The sequence below is a fragment of the Myiozetetes cayanensis genome, unplaced genomic scaffold (assembly GCF_022539395.1).
Source record: "Myiozetetes cayanensis isolate MyiCay16 unplaced genomic scaffold, myiCay2020 scf637, whole genome shotgun sequence".
Lineage (NCBI taxonomy): Eukaryota > Metazoa > Chordata > Aves > Passeriformes > Tyrannidae > Myiozetetes > Myiozetetes cayanensis.
In genome coordinates, this window is record NW_026087895.1 from 10,347 (window position 1) to 25,129 (window position 14,783).

Consider the following 14,783-nt stretch of genomic DNA (forward strand, 5'->3'; position numbering starts at 1 on the left):
GAGCCCTCACCGAGCTCAGCCAATCAGAGAACGCCTCTCGACTCGATTTTGGGGACACGTCGGAGCTCCGGGACAGCCGGATCGCCGTTTTTGGGTTCAGCAGAGCTGTGGGACCCCTGAACGCCCATTTGTGGGTTCCCCTGAGCTCCCACCTGTCCCGAACCCCACAGACACCCCAGAACCCCCCACCTGGGGCTGCAGCGCCCTTAACGGCCTTCAGCCAATCAGAGAGCACCGACGCGAACTGTGGACAATCAGAGCGTGCCTTGCTGATGACTCATCAGTTACCGGGAAGACGCGACGCAAAATAGGCTCCCAACTTTGCGCTCAGCCAATCAGAGCGTGTCCAAAACAGCCCAAAACCGGCTTTGTCCGGCTGGTTTTGGGGTGTCAGCACCTACCTGACGCTGGGGATGGAGCGTGTGCGGGGAGCTGGGGCCGTACTGGTGGTACTGGTGGCGCTGGGAGCCCCCCCGGCTGCGGGCGAGGAGCTCTCGGGTGAGCGGGGGGGGCGGGAAGGGGGAAAGCGGAGAGAAAAGAGGGGGTAGGACTCCGAAAAGTGAGTGCGAGGGGGGTTGGAATCCATGGAATTAGTGGGAGGGGGGTGGGAGCCCCAAACTGAGCGCGGGAGGGTCTGGGGATTGGGGGTACAGTGAGAGAGGGGGAAAAGGGGGGTGGGAGAGCAGGAAGAGGGGTACCATGGGGGTCCCTCGCTGTCCCCCATCACTGGAGCCCTGCAGCGGTTCCAGGAGGCTCTGGAGGTGGGGTCGGATCTGCACTGGGGGGTCCCCAACCCCCCTGTCCATCCCCGGGGGGCTGATCGGGGGGTTCCCCCCCAGCCAAGACCGGTGCTGCAGCGGCCGTGGGGCAGAGGAGAGTGGGAAAGGGGGCTGGGGGATGATGGGGGAGGACAGGGCACCCCCTGACCCGTGTCTTGCACACAAAGGGGTGTTCCAGGAGATGGTAAAGGCCGAGTGTCACTTCATCAACGGCACCGAGCGGGTGAGGTACGTGGTGAGGCTCATCTACAACCGGCAGCAGTACACACACTACGACAGCGATGTGGGAGTGTATGTGGGGGACACCCCGTATGGGGAGATAGCGGCCAGGTACAGGAACAGCCTACAGGAATTCATGGAGCACAGACGGGCTCAGGTGGACACGTACTGCCGGCACAACTACCCGATGGTCACCCCGTTCAGCGTGGAGAGGAGAGGTGAGCACGGGCAGAGCGGGTTCCCTCGGGAATTCCCCTGACCCGGGAACGACCCTGGAGCCCCTCAAACCCTCCCTGGGAATCACCCTAGACCCCTCAGCCCTCCCTGTTCCCATCCCCTTGGCCTTGGGCCCCATCCCAGTGCCCCCCAGTCCATCTCAGTCTCTTCCTATACCCCCCAAGTCCATTCCATCTCTCCCAGTGCCCCTCATTCCATTGTGATCCATCCCAGTCTCTCCAGTGCCCCCAGTCCATCCCAGTCTCTTCCTATGCCCCCCGAATCCATCTCAGTCTCTCCCAGTGCCACTCAATCCATTCCGATCCTTCCAAGTTATTCCCAGTGTCCCCCAGTCCATCCCAGTCTCTCCCAGTGCCCCCCCGCGTCTCCGCCCCGCTGGGGCCACCGCTCTCCCCTCAGCCAATCAGAGCGCATCTCTTCGATGACTCATCAGTTGCCGGGCAGATTCGCAGCGCAGAGTTACCTCTCCAAGATTCAGCCTCCCAGTCCCGCTCGGGCCCTTCCCAGTCCATCCCAGTCCCTCCCAGTCATTCCCAGTCCCTCCCAGTCCTTCAGAGATCCTCTGATTTCACTCCCAGACCCTCTCAGTCCATTCCCAGTGGTTCTCAGTTCACCCCCACATCTCCCAACTCTCTCCGCAGTGCCCTCAGCTCATCCCCTTCCACCCCAGTCCATTCCCAGTCCCACCCAGTACCATCCCAGTCCCTCCCAGTGCCACCCAAACCCCTTCCAATGTCCTACAAGCCCTCTCCCCTCTCTCCCAGTGCCCCCCCAGCTCATCCCAGTGTCTCCCCCATCTTTCCCAGTGCCCCCCAGCGTGTCCATCTCGCTGGTGCCGTCGAGCTCCCAGCCCGGGCCCAGCCCCTGCTCTGCTCCGTGATGGATTTCTACCCTGCGCCGGTGCAGGTGAGGTGGTTCCAGGATGGGCAGGAGCTGCCGGAGCACGTGGTGGCCACCGACGTGGTCCCCAACGGGGACTGGACCTACCAGGTGCTGGTGATGCTGGAAATCCCCCCCCGGCGCGGGGTCACCTACACCTGCCAGGTGGAGCACGTCAGCCTGGAGCACCCCCTCAGCCGGCACTGGGGTACGGCCCGGCCCCCCCAGCATGGGGTGACACTGGCAGGGGGACCAGGGGAGCACTGAGGACACCGGGAAGCGCTTTGGGGGGCAATGGAGAGGCTGAGGAGGAGGTTGGGGTGTCCTGGGAGGGCTGAGAGGGGCTGTGGGGAGTCCTGGGGGCAACTGAGAGGGAGTTTGGGGAGCCTGGGTGGGATGGGAGGGAGGTTGGGGGGGGGCTAGGATGACTTGGAGGGGTTGGGGAAGTGCTGGGGGGCTTAAAAGGGACTGGGAGGGGTTCAGGAGGGTCCTGGTGGTGATGGGAGGGAGGTTGGAGGATCTTAAAGGGGATGGGAGGGACTTTGTGGGATCCCCGAGTGGGTGGGAAGGGACGGGGAAGAGGTTTCAGGGGGTGCTGGGTGGGCTGGGGGAGACCAGGACAAGGTTTTCAGGGGGTCCCGGGTGGTCTATGGTAGGTTTAGGGGGTCCTGACCCACCCGGCTCCCCCCAGAGATGCCACAGGACACCGTCCACAGCAAGATCCTGGTGGGGGTTGGGGGCTTCGTGTTGGGCTTCGTCTTCCTGGCACTGGGGCTCGGCTTCTACCTGCGGGAGAAGGTAAAGGGGGGTCCCCGGGGGTCGTGTCCCCCCTTCTCCAGAGCGTGTGTGCTCCCCTGCCCCCCAGCCCACTGTCACCCCTTTTTCTCTCCCCACAGAGCTCCTGAACCGGTGGTGGCCGCAGCCCCTCCCCGTGGCCTCGGGCCCAGCTGGGATCCCCCAATCCATCCCCACCTGGAGTTTGGGGGGGTCGTGTGTCCCCCCCGGCCCTGCTTTTGTTCTCACACCAACCACCTGCTGCTCCCAGTGCTCCCAGTAAAGCTTCCCAGTTCTCTGCAGTCCTGGTGTTGAAGGGCAGGTGCCCTCCCAAAGCCCCCCCAGAATCAGCTTATGCAAACTGTACAATGGTTGGCACCCGTTGTCTTTCTGCTTCCAGGAGTGTGTATTTTTCTGCCATGTCTGGTTCAATGTTTTCACAGCTTATTGGGTCAAACTGTGTCTGCTTTGTTTAAAGAAAAAGGGGGAAGTGTTGGGATTTTTAGTGCTAATATGGAGGATATGCTGCAGCTGTGAGATCATAACCTTATGTTTCAATTGTGAAAACATGATCTGTTGTTCTGATGGCCTTCTGATGGTACCAGGATGTGAAAGATCTACCAAGAGAAACAGTAGCAAAACTAGATATAGAAAACAGGGTCTCAGTACCGGCTATCAGAGTGGGAAAGGACATAAAGAATGTTAAAGAAACAAAGCTGATAGAAGAGTATTGTTAGAAAACTGGATCAAAGACTGCTGCTTGATTCCAATCAACGGTGCTCTCTGACCATCACATTGGTGTGCTGAGTCGTCCATGGTCACATGAAAACCCCCCAGGCAGGTGCCCTCCCAAAGGCCCCCAAACATCCCCAACATCCCCAGTGATGTCACCACTGTCCCTGTGATGTCACTGGTGTTCCCAATGATGTCACAGCTGTCCAATGATGTCATTGCTGTTCTGTGATGTCACCAGACAGTTGTGATGTCACTGGTCTCCAGTGATGTCACTGCTGTCCCCACAGATGTCACCACTGTCCCTGTGATGTCACTGGTGTCCCCAGGGGTGGCCCCTGTGTCCCCAATGATGTCACCACTGTCCCTCTGATCTCACCAACATTCCCAATGATATCACTGCTGTCTCTGTGATGTCACCGCTGTCCCCAGTGATGTCAGTGGTCTCCAGTGATGTCACTGCTGTCCCATGAGATGTCACCAATGTCCCCAATGATGTCACTTCTGTCCCTGTGACCTCATTGCTGTCCCTTTGATGTCACTGCTATCCCTGTGATGTCAGCAGTCTCCAGTGATGTCACTGCTGTCTCCATGGATGTCACCTCTGTCCCATGTGATGTCACTGCTGTCCCCAAGAGTGGTCCCTGTGTCCCCAAAATGTCATTGCTGTCTCTGTGATGTCACTGCTCTCCCAAGTGGTAGCACCATGTCCCCGTGATGTCACTGATGTCCCTGTTATGTCACCAGTGACACCAATATTATCACTGGTGTCTCTATGATGTCACCCCTGACCATGTGAAGACATCGATGTCCCCTGTGATGTCACAGATGTCCCCGTTGATGTCACTGGTGTCTCTGTGATGTCACTCCTGTCATTGTAAAGCCACCGATGTCCCCTGAGATGTCAGCAGTCTCTCATGACATCACAACTGTCATTTGTTGTCACCAGTCCCCTGTGATATCACTAGTCCCCAGTGATGTCACCGATGTATCTGTGATGGCACCACTGTCCCCTGTGTTGTCGTCCATGTCCCTGCTGATGTCACTGGTGTCTCAGTGATGTCACCCCTGTCTTTGTGAAGTGACCGATGACCCCAATGATGTCACCCGTCTCCCTGTGATGTCACCACTGTCCCCTGTGTTGTCAACAATGACCCAGCTGATGTTACTAGTGTCACTGTGATGTCACCAATGTCCTTTTGAAGTCGCTGAAATCCCCTGTGATGTCACCAATGTCCCTGTGACATCACAGCTGTCCCTTTGTTGTCATGAGTCACCTGTGACATCACTGGCCCCCAATGATGTCACTTCTGTCTCTGTGATGTTACCATTGTCCCCAGAGGTGGCACCATGTCCCTGTGATGTCACCAATGTCCCTGTGATGTCACCAGACCTCTGTGACATCACTGTTATGTCTGTGACATCACAGCTATCCTTTCATTGTCACCAGTCATATGTGATGTCACTGGTCTTTAATGATGTCACTGCTGTCTCTGTGATGTAACCACTGTCCCCAGTCGTGGCACCGATATCCCTGTGACATCACTGATGTGCCTGTGACATCACAGCTGTCTCTTTGTTTTCACCAATCTCCTGAGATGTCGCTCGTCACCAATGATGTCACCAATGTCCCTTTCATTAGTGTTAGGGTTAGGGTTTAGTGTTAGGGTTAGGGTTAGGCTTAGAGGTAAGGGTTATGGTTAGGGGGTTAGGGTTTATGTAACAGTTGTATTAATCTAATAAGTAAGGGGTCCTTAGGACCAGAAACAGACCCCAATATGGTGTGTAAGGAATGCGCTTTACTGACAGAGGCAAAGGCTTCTATCGTAGTTTCAAATGCTGACACCTCATAACACGTGACCTCATCAGTCAATCCCATACGGGCATTTAACTGCACATATGGGACAGAGTCTTTACAAACTACAACTCCCAGGATGCTTTGCTAGCACCCATCCTGTAACCAGACCCCACAGGTTTAGGGTTAGGGTTTAGGGTCAGGGTTAAGGGTTATGGTTAGGGATAGGGGTTACTGTTAGGGTTTAGGGGTAGGGTTAGGGTGAGAGTTAGGGTTCGGATTTAGGGTTTAGGGTTAGGCTTAGGGCTAGGGCTAGGGTTAGGGTTAGGGTTTGTGTTAGGGTTAGGCTTTAGGGTTAGGGTTAGGGTTAGGGTAGGGGTTTAGTGTTAGGTTCAAGGGTTGGGGTTAAGAGTAGGGAGTTAGGTTTTAGGGTTAGTCTTAGGCTTCGGTTTTGGCTTATGTTTTAGGGTTAAGGTTATGGGTTCGGGTTAGATTAGGGTTAGGGTTTAGGTAACGTTTTTGTTAGAGTAAGGGATAGGGTTAGGGTTAGTGTCAGGATTAGGGTGATGGTTAGGGATAGAGATAGTGTTAGATTAGATTTAGGGGTTTGGTAATGTTTTGTTTAGAGTAAGGGATAGGGTTATCATTTGGGTTTAGGGTTTAGCATTCAGTTCCAGTTTAGATTTATTTTTAAGTTTAGGTCTAGGGTTCAGTGCTTTCTAAGATACCTCCCAGTCCAAAGGTGCATGCACAGAAAGCTCTTGCTCTTTGTGTAGTGCTGAGAGAGGCGCATAAGCTGCACTGGATAGATGGTGAGTCAGAGTTAGGGTCAGTGTGAGGTTCTGGGATTTAAGGTTAAGGTTACAGATGGGGTTAAGTTTAGGGTTAGGATTAAGTTAAGGCTAGTGTTTAGGGAACTTTTGGGTTAGAGTAAGGGATAGTTTTCCATTAGGGGTTATGGATTAGGGTTAGGGTTAGGTTTAGAGGTTTTTTTTTTAAGTTTAGGTCTAAGGTTCAGTAGAGATGAAGATACCTCAAAGCTCTTGCTCTTTGTGCAGTGCCGAGAGTGGTGCAGCAACTGCACTTGAGAGACGCAGACTCAGGGCTTTCTTTCCTGGGTGGAAGGGCAGTCGTTCTCTTGTAGGAGTGCTGGGCTGAAATGCCCATCCCACAATGTGACACATTTGCTTGTCCTAAGGAAAAAAGGAACTGAGCATTGAATGTTTTCCTTCCCCCCCTTCCCCACTTTGTGGAAGGGATGTTGAATTAAAGGGCAGGTTGGCCTTGCCTTGGGTGATTGAGCAACACAAAAGAACGGGTCAGGGACTCAGATTCCAGACTGATGGCCCTCCAAGTGTGTGGAGAGGGATAGGGAGGTTTTTTTTTTGTTTTGTTTTCTAATCTTTTCCCTCTCCTGGGAAACATATTTCTGACTCACACATGTATTGACAATGTCTGATGGATAAATCCAGATCAAATCTATTCCCTGCATTGGACATGGAGACGTGAGCCCCTCGAGTGAAGACATCTCCATCCCCTGTGTCCAAAGGAAGCTGTGTGTCCATAAACCATGGGATCCAGCTGCGGGTGTGCTCTTCTCTGTGCCCACCCCGATGCTCCCCTGGCTGCACAGGCACACAGGGGCAGAGGCCCTGCTGTGCTCAGGGCTCTGGGGGTGTGCAATGCTCAGGTGCTTCTGCTCCCGGGGAGAACAAACATGGATTTCTCTCCCTGACTGCACCTCTGCCTCCCACAGTCCCTTCTGGAATGGGGTTGAGCTGCCCAGTGACAGCCCTGGAAATACAAAGGGGTGGCTGCAGAGACACAAAGGGTCTGTGGAGCTACATGGTGAGAGGAAGGGGAGACGTCTGCGGCCTGAGCTCAGCTGAGACATCCACCAGACCCTCAAACCTTCATATTCACACTGTTCTACTGCCCCTCCTTTCTTTCCTTGGATCTTCTTTCCAAACCTAAATCCCAGACAAAAGTAATTTTTAGCCCTGGCTGGACCCAGAAAGGCCCATGCCATTGGAGCGTTAAAATACCATGTGAGGTCACAGGGTCACATCTCTTCCTGCATCAAAATTGTCATCAGTTGGCAGAGAGAGGTTTGCCTTTCAGTTTTAGAAAAAAAGAGCTCTGCATATTCCCATGTGGGATGGGTTTGATGTCCCCACAGGAGCCCCGTGCAGCAGGTTTTGGTTAAAAGTCCTGGAGACAGAGAGCTGCTCTTGGGGGACATTTTGTCTGACCCTTCTCCTTGGATGAGGCAGAAACATCCCCTTTCTCTTGCCCTTCTCGGTGTGTGGGGCGAAAATCGCCCTTGTCAGGGAGCCCCTGCAGGCTCTGCCCCTCCGGTGATCCAACAGCGGCCCCTGCTGACCGGGATTGGAATTGCGCCAAAAAGCGAGGAATACCGGACTGTTTCCTTTTTTTTGAGGGGGATTTTTGGTACAGGATTACTCGATGGTCCTTGTGGGTCCCTTCCAACTTGGAATACTGGGTGTGATTCTGTGAAGTTCCACAGGGTTGTGTCTGAGGAGAGAGCAGGGGCTGAGCAAAGCAGAGCAGGGCAATGGCAGCACAGCCCGTGAGCACTGGGAGGACACAGCACAGGATCCAGATCCAGAGGGGAATGGCTGACCCTGGAAGAAGGGTGGGTCATAATGTGGACAAAATCTATCTAGGAGGGAGGAGCACTGGAGTGCTGCTGAGAGGGGCAGGACAGGGCGTGTCCTGGGCACAGGGCAGGACACAGGCTGTGTGGATCAGGCGTGCAGCAGTGATGGGCAGAGTTGCTTTGGGGAAGGCAGGAGGATGATTGCTTCCTTCAACCCCCAGGGGACTCTGAACAAAAGGGGGTGATTTTCAACACTTCCCACTGGGTTCAGGGCAGAGTGTAACACCTGGGAGGTGCTGAAATGCTTTAGGCATCAGAGCCATCCACCTGGAACCACAAACCACACAAAAAGTGGGCCTTTTTGCACTGAGTGGCCAGAACTGGACACAGCACCCGAGGTGGGGCCTCCCCAGTGCCCAGCGCAGAGGGGCCTTCTTGCCCCCCTGGGCACACTCTGACTCAGATCCAGGCACTGTCAAGCAGCACCCCCAAGTCCCTTCCTGCTGAGCAGCTCTCAAGCCCCTCTGCCCCCAGCCTGGAGCATTCCAGGGGCTTGTTGGGACCCAAGTGCAGGCCCTGACACTTGGTCTGATTGATGCAGCCTGTCCAGATCCCTCTGCAGAGCCTTCCTGCCCTGCAGCAGATCCACACTCACACCCAACTTCATGGGATCCACGAATTTCCTGAGGGGGCACTCGATCCCCTCATCCAGATCACCAATAACGATGTTAAACAGGAGCAGCCCCAACCCTGAGCCCTTGGGAACCCCACTAGTGACCGGCCCCACCTGGATTTAGTTCCATCCCCCACCACTCCCTGGGCCATCAGCCAGTTTTTCCCCCAGCAAACAGTTCCCTCGTCCAGGCCATGAGCAGCCAGTTTGTGCAGGAGATGCTGTGGCAGATGGGGTCAAAGGCTTTCCTGAAGTCAGCACAGACACATTCCCAGCCTTTCCCTCAGCTGCTGAGTGGGTCATTTGTCACAGAAGGAGACTAGGTTGGTCAGGCAGGACCTGCCTTTCCCAACCCCACGCTGGCTGGGCCTGATCCCCTGGATGTCCTGCCTGTGCCATGGGATGGTGATGGGAGAAATAGAAACTTGACTCACAGAATGCCCAAATATGAAACAATGTAATTTTGGAGAAGTCCTGGATAGTTAGATCAGGGATGTAACTCAAACTAACAGGATGTAAATAAGCTCTGTGTCCCCAGATAAGGGGAAGAACAAACATAACAGTTTTTTGTAGTGGAACATGATCATGATGTGCCTGCTCAAGAACTGAGGGACAAAAACAACGTTTGGACCTGGGAGAACCAAAGAAGGACTTCCATGGGGGTGACTGTGTGAAGCAAACTAGTGAATATGTTTTAAGCAAACCTGCACATCTAATAAATATGTAACCAGAGTGTGCAATAAGAAGCCCTGTCCATCTGTCATTTGGCACCTTGGGTTAGAGGAGCTTTCCTGCCAACGTCCAGTGCTGAATAAAGAACAATTCCTGCTTCTTAATACTTACAAATTGGGGTGGAGGTGTTTGTTTCTACCACCTTTTGGTATCAGGGCCATTGTGACACTTTGGAACCTCCTGGAATCCAAGGGTCATTGCAACAATGCAAGGCCTTCTGGAGCCAAAGGCCCTTGGACACTGGGGCAGCTCCCAGAATCCAGGGGCCTTGATGACACTCCAAGGTGTCACAGAACCAAAGGAGTCCCGGGAAGGTGCTGAACCTCATGGAATCAAGGGGGCATTGTGACACTGTGACATTGTGACATTGTGACACTGTGACACTGTGACACTGCAGGGCCATGTGGAGACAAAGGGGCCATTGTCACCCTGTGCAACCTCACAGCACCAAGGACCATTGTGACACTGCAGGGTCTCATGGATTCAAAGGAGTGCTGGGACACTCTGGACCTGATGGAATCACTGTGCAATTGGGACACCACAGAACCTCATGGAATCCTCAGGACCATTGAGACATATGGGACCATGGTGACAGTGCAAGGCCTATGGAGCATAAGGGACTATTGTGACACCGTGGAACCTCATGGAATAAAGGAACCTGTGAGACACTGGATTACTGGGATAATTCTTGACTCAGAAAAAGCTCCAGTGTGTGTCTGGGTGGGAAGCAACAGGTTGAATTTACCAAAGGTGAGGTGGTGCCCTGTTCCATTGCCCAGCCCTTGGAGCCTCCTTGGGCAGCCCTGGAGCTGCTGTCAGTCCAAAGCAGCCCGGGAGCACTGCCCCATCCCACAGCCTGGAGCCCCTAACCCAGCCCCACACTGGCTCCAGCACACCAGCAGCTCTGCCCCTCACCCTCCTGCAGCCCCAGAGTGGCCAGTGGGCCACAAGTCCCCCCTGGGGGTGGGCACAGGGGGCAGAGCAAATCAAAGGAGCCCCGTGCGGCCATCGCGTGGTCGGACCCTCCATCTGGGCACGGGGAAGCTGCACTGGCACCAGACTGTGGGTGGGAGCTGCACTTCTCTCTCTTCCCTTACTTTTCTTATTCTCTCAATCTCTTATAATATTTTAGGAAATTTAAAACTGGATGGGTTGGGTTTTTGCTGACTTGTCTGGGTTGACCTGCGCTCAGTCAATGCTTTGGGAATGCTCTATTTGGTTGAATGTTGTCTCTTTGACTTTTGCCAAGCTCCCTTATTTTCTAAAGTTTACCAGTAAAAATGTGTTTTTTGACCTCCTGAGAGGTCAAAAGTGTGTTGCATCTTTTCCACTGTGCTCCCTCAAGGTACTTAAAGAACTGAAGTCTATTTTCAAATATCTATAGGGTGGATATTTTTGATGCCTTGTATATTTTTTAAAGGAAAACCCCTTTGATGAGCTCATACCTCAAACCTTGGGTCTTACAGTCACCATCCCTGGAAGTGTTGAGAAAACATTGAGCTGTGGCACTTGGGGACATGGTTCAGTGGTGAAGATGCCACTGTTGGGTTAATGGTTGCACTCCATGATCTCAGAGGTCTTTTCCAACCTTAACAATTCTGTGATTCTGTGGTGACTCAACCACTTCCCTGGACATTCTGTTCCAATGCTTGATAACCCTCAGTCATCATTTTGATGCTGCAGCCAAGGAAACTCATGGAATGAAGGGCCCATTGTGACCCTGCAGGGCCTCAGGGAACCTTGTCTGTTGGGAATCACAAAGGGATGTGTGAGGGTGTTTCAGTGACAACCAGGAGAATTTTGGAGAGGGACCTTTACACACCCAGATCTTGATGGGTCCACACATCTCTGCCTGGGTGTGGGTGTGAATTGACTGTGGGGTGAAAGTTGTTATTGTGAATCTGTAATTCAGTCACTGTTAAAATACTAGCAAATGCTATTGAATCACTTGATAACAGTTTAATTGGTCAATGATTAGGTTCTATTAATCACTTTTTTCTCCATATATTTGTGTCCAAATCCTTTGTACCATGACCCTCTTGCATCCCAAGGCTCTGTGCAAATCACTCCCTTTCATCAAAAAAATATATTTTATTACTTCCACTTTAAAAGCTTCCTCCTTAGGTAAACTACAAAACAACGCCAATCAGTTGTTGAAGACTTGAAAACAAGAAGATAATTAAAGGAAGAAAAATAATTTGTTTTTCTGTATTCTAATGAGCCCCACAGCGTGTTCAGAGACAAGTCCATTGTCCTCAACTACTAAGAGAAGATTGAAGAAGCTGCTCAGCAAATCAGAAGGCAAACCCTAAGTCCCTTGAAGCATTGCTGGGCCCCACTGAGGGCAGGCACTGACAAAGCCTCCCCAGGGACTCCTTCGAGCAGATCCTTGCAGGCCAGGAGTGCAGGCAGACAAAGGAAAGTGGCTTGTGGTGGCCTGAGGGGCAGAGGCAGCTGCCAGAGCCAAGGGCACAAAGGCCTGGGTGCCTTTGGGCCTTGCAGCCCTGCCAGAGCCCTTGGCCATCTCTGCTGCAGGCTGTGCTCCCCTGGCCCTGCTGCTCCTCTGGCCTTGCAGGCTGCACACACCCCTCCTGCTTTCCCACCCCCCTCCCAACAGCATTTTTAGACTCTCCCTGGTGTCTCTGCCATCACCCAGCTTTTGCTGTTCCCTGAAACACTAAGCCATGGGATGATCTTGACTCCCTTTGGGTGACCTGTTGCACCAAGAGCATCCCCGTTGAGTGACATTTCTTTTTCCTAACCTTCAGTCCAAACCTTCCATGCTACTCTTTGTGGAGATTTCATTCTAATTCCAATATGGAGAAAAGCTCCATCCTGTCAGATCACCTCTAGATCCTCCCAAGTTCTTTCTTATTCCTATAGAATGGGAGCCCCACACCCAGACAGAGCAGTCCAGATGTAGTGGCACCAGGGTTGAGTCCAGGGAGGTGACAACTCCCTTGTCTGGGTGCCCACACTGCCCCTAAGGCAGCCCCATGTGCAGTTGGCCCTAAATCAAGGGGCCATTCTGATTCTTTGCAACATCAGGGAATCAACTGGCAGTGTGACACTAAAGATTTGAGACCCTTATGCTAGAGCAAGAATGGCTCGGGTAGGGATGTTGGGATCCATGTGTGGGATCCATGCTAGACCCATGTCGGAGAGGTCTATCAAAGACTGTTCTCCCATGGGAGGGACCTCCACAGGAAACAGGGGTGGACTCATAAGCCATTATCCCCTGTAATCCCGGGGAAGAAGATCCATGGTAGGCAAGTGTCCCCTTGCAAGCCCATGGAAGGAAAAGCCTTCATGACCTGGGTAAACCCCTAGCCTCCAGTCTTAAGGCAAGAGGGGGGTAGGTCCAGCCCTGAAGGCAAACACAGAGCGAGAGAGAGATGAAGGAGTTCCAGCTGCGATTAGAGTGTTGCAGAATTATTGAAGAGATCTGGAGCTCCAAGAATGGAGAATGAGACTGTTTCTCCTCCTTGGACTGATATAAAGAGAGGAGAAATATTTCTGTAAATACATACTACTTTTACTTAAGTAGAATTGTTGTAGATATAATTCTTTAGTTTTAGCTTGTTAGTAATAAATGTTCATATTATTTTCCTAAATCCAGTCTCTTTTGTCTGCATATACCTTCTCTCAACTAATAGTAATTGTGTGGGGGTGTAAAAGCAAATTGACTCAGAGCAAAACCATGACAGTTACACTGTGCCCTTTATTCCATGAGGTTCCGCCATATCCCAGGGTTTCTTTGGTTTCATGGGGTTCCACAGTGCCAAAACTGCCTTGTTCTTCTCCTTCCAACATTTGTGGGTCCATTGTATCCCTGCCTGGGATGGAGCACGATTGTGTTTGTGCAGGAATGGATCCCTGGCCATCCTGCCCACTGCGCCAATGGAATGCTGCAAACACGGCACTGCAGGCCCCACCCTGGAGGCAGGAACAGTCTGGGAACTCCAGGCCTGCTCCCATTCCCAAGAGCCAGGTGGGCTCACCAAGAGCACAAGTGCATTTTATGCAGCCCCTGCAGCTCTCTGGCATTGCTGGAGACAAAGGCAGGAACTCAGGAGCTCTGCAGAGCCCTGACAGTGCCACTGCAATCACAAGCTGCATTGCCCGGCTCAACACTCAGCACAGCCAAGGCCACAACACTTCCTGAAAGGTGTCCCTTCTGGGGAGGGCCAGAAGGACAAACCCCTCCATCTGTGTCTTTAGCTTTGCATTTGCATCACTATTCTGTCCTTCCAAGACACACACCCCCAAGTCTGGGCAGAGTCTGGCCCCCTGGAGAACACAAGACCTGACTATTTGTGCCTCCCGCTGCAGGGGCCACAATCTGTGCCAGGAGCAGAGAGGTCCCTCCCCACAGAAACATCTTGGCAATGGAGTTATTAAGAAAACAGGACAGGCTGTGGGGATCAGTGTCAGGGCATGGTCTGGGAAGTGTCTTGAGCATCCTCCTGTTTATCATGACCAGCTTTTTCATCCCCTTTTCCTCTCTCTTTTCTCATGCTTGTTCCTCTACAAACCACTGTGATCCCACACTTTCCTTTCCTTTGTTCTTCCCTAGAGATCCCATGACAGGTCTTCCTCAGCTCCCAAATTTGCTTTTTTGTTGCCTATCATAAGTTTCAGGTCCCGAGCATGAAAACCCCACCCCCATTTGTGAGGTCATTCTGGGAGGCTCTGCCATTGACCCACGTGGTAAAGCCTTCACACAGATATTTTGGAAACTTTCTCTGAGTTATTTTTTTACCTTTTGGGCTTAAAAGGGTTTCTCCAAAAACATGGCAATTCGTGTCCTCAAAAATGGAAATTCTTTGGAGTAGGAGTTTGGGACTCGAAGAATCACAGAATGGTTTGTCTTGGAAGGGAGATAAAAGTTCATCTGGTCCAAGCCCCTGGACATGGAAAGTGACGTCTTCGTTAATTCAGGTTACTCACAGTCCCTGACCTTGGACAAATCCAGGGATGGGACATCCAATTCTCTGGGAACCTATTTCAGTTCTTGCCACACTCATTGTTAAATATTTTTTTCCTTTTATGAATAAAGAACACCAGTTTTTCAGTTTAGAACCCCATGTTCTGCCACTACAGCCCTTGGAAAAAAGTATCCCTGGGATTTCCTTGGACTTATGAGCACCATGTGTTCATCTGCAAACACCCTGGAAAGTACCCAGGGATCTCCCAAGAAAATATTTGGATGCCTCAAGCCCATGAGCTCTGTGTAGGGACTCAGGAGCTCTGGGCTTCTTGGTGTGGGGACTGAGGACAGTAGAGAAGTAGCCAGAGAGGGCTTGAAGGGTGGTTTCAGAAATGAAGGATCCTTTTCTCACA

The 14,783-nt window shown here is 52.5% G+C and overlaps 1 pseudogene; it reads left to right on the forward strand.

Annotated features, from left to right (window-relative positions):
- Nucleotides 1-370: 370 nt before the first annotated feature.
- LOC126651502 (class II histocompatibility antigen, B-L beta chain-like) lies at nt 371-3,634 on the forward strand (annotated as a pseudogene).
- The last annotated feature ends 11,149 nt before the right edge of the window (nt 3,635-14,783 follow it).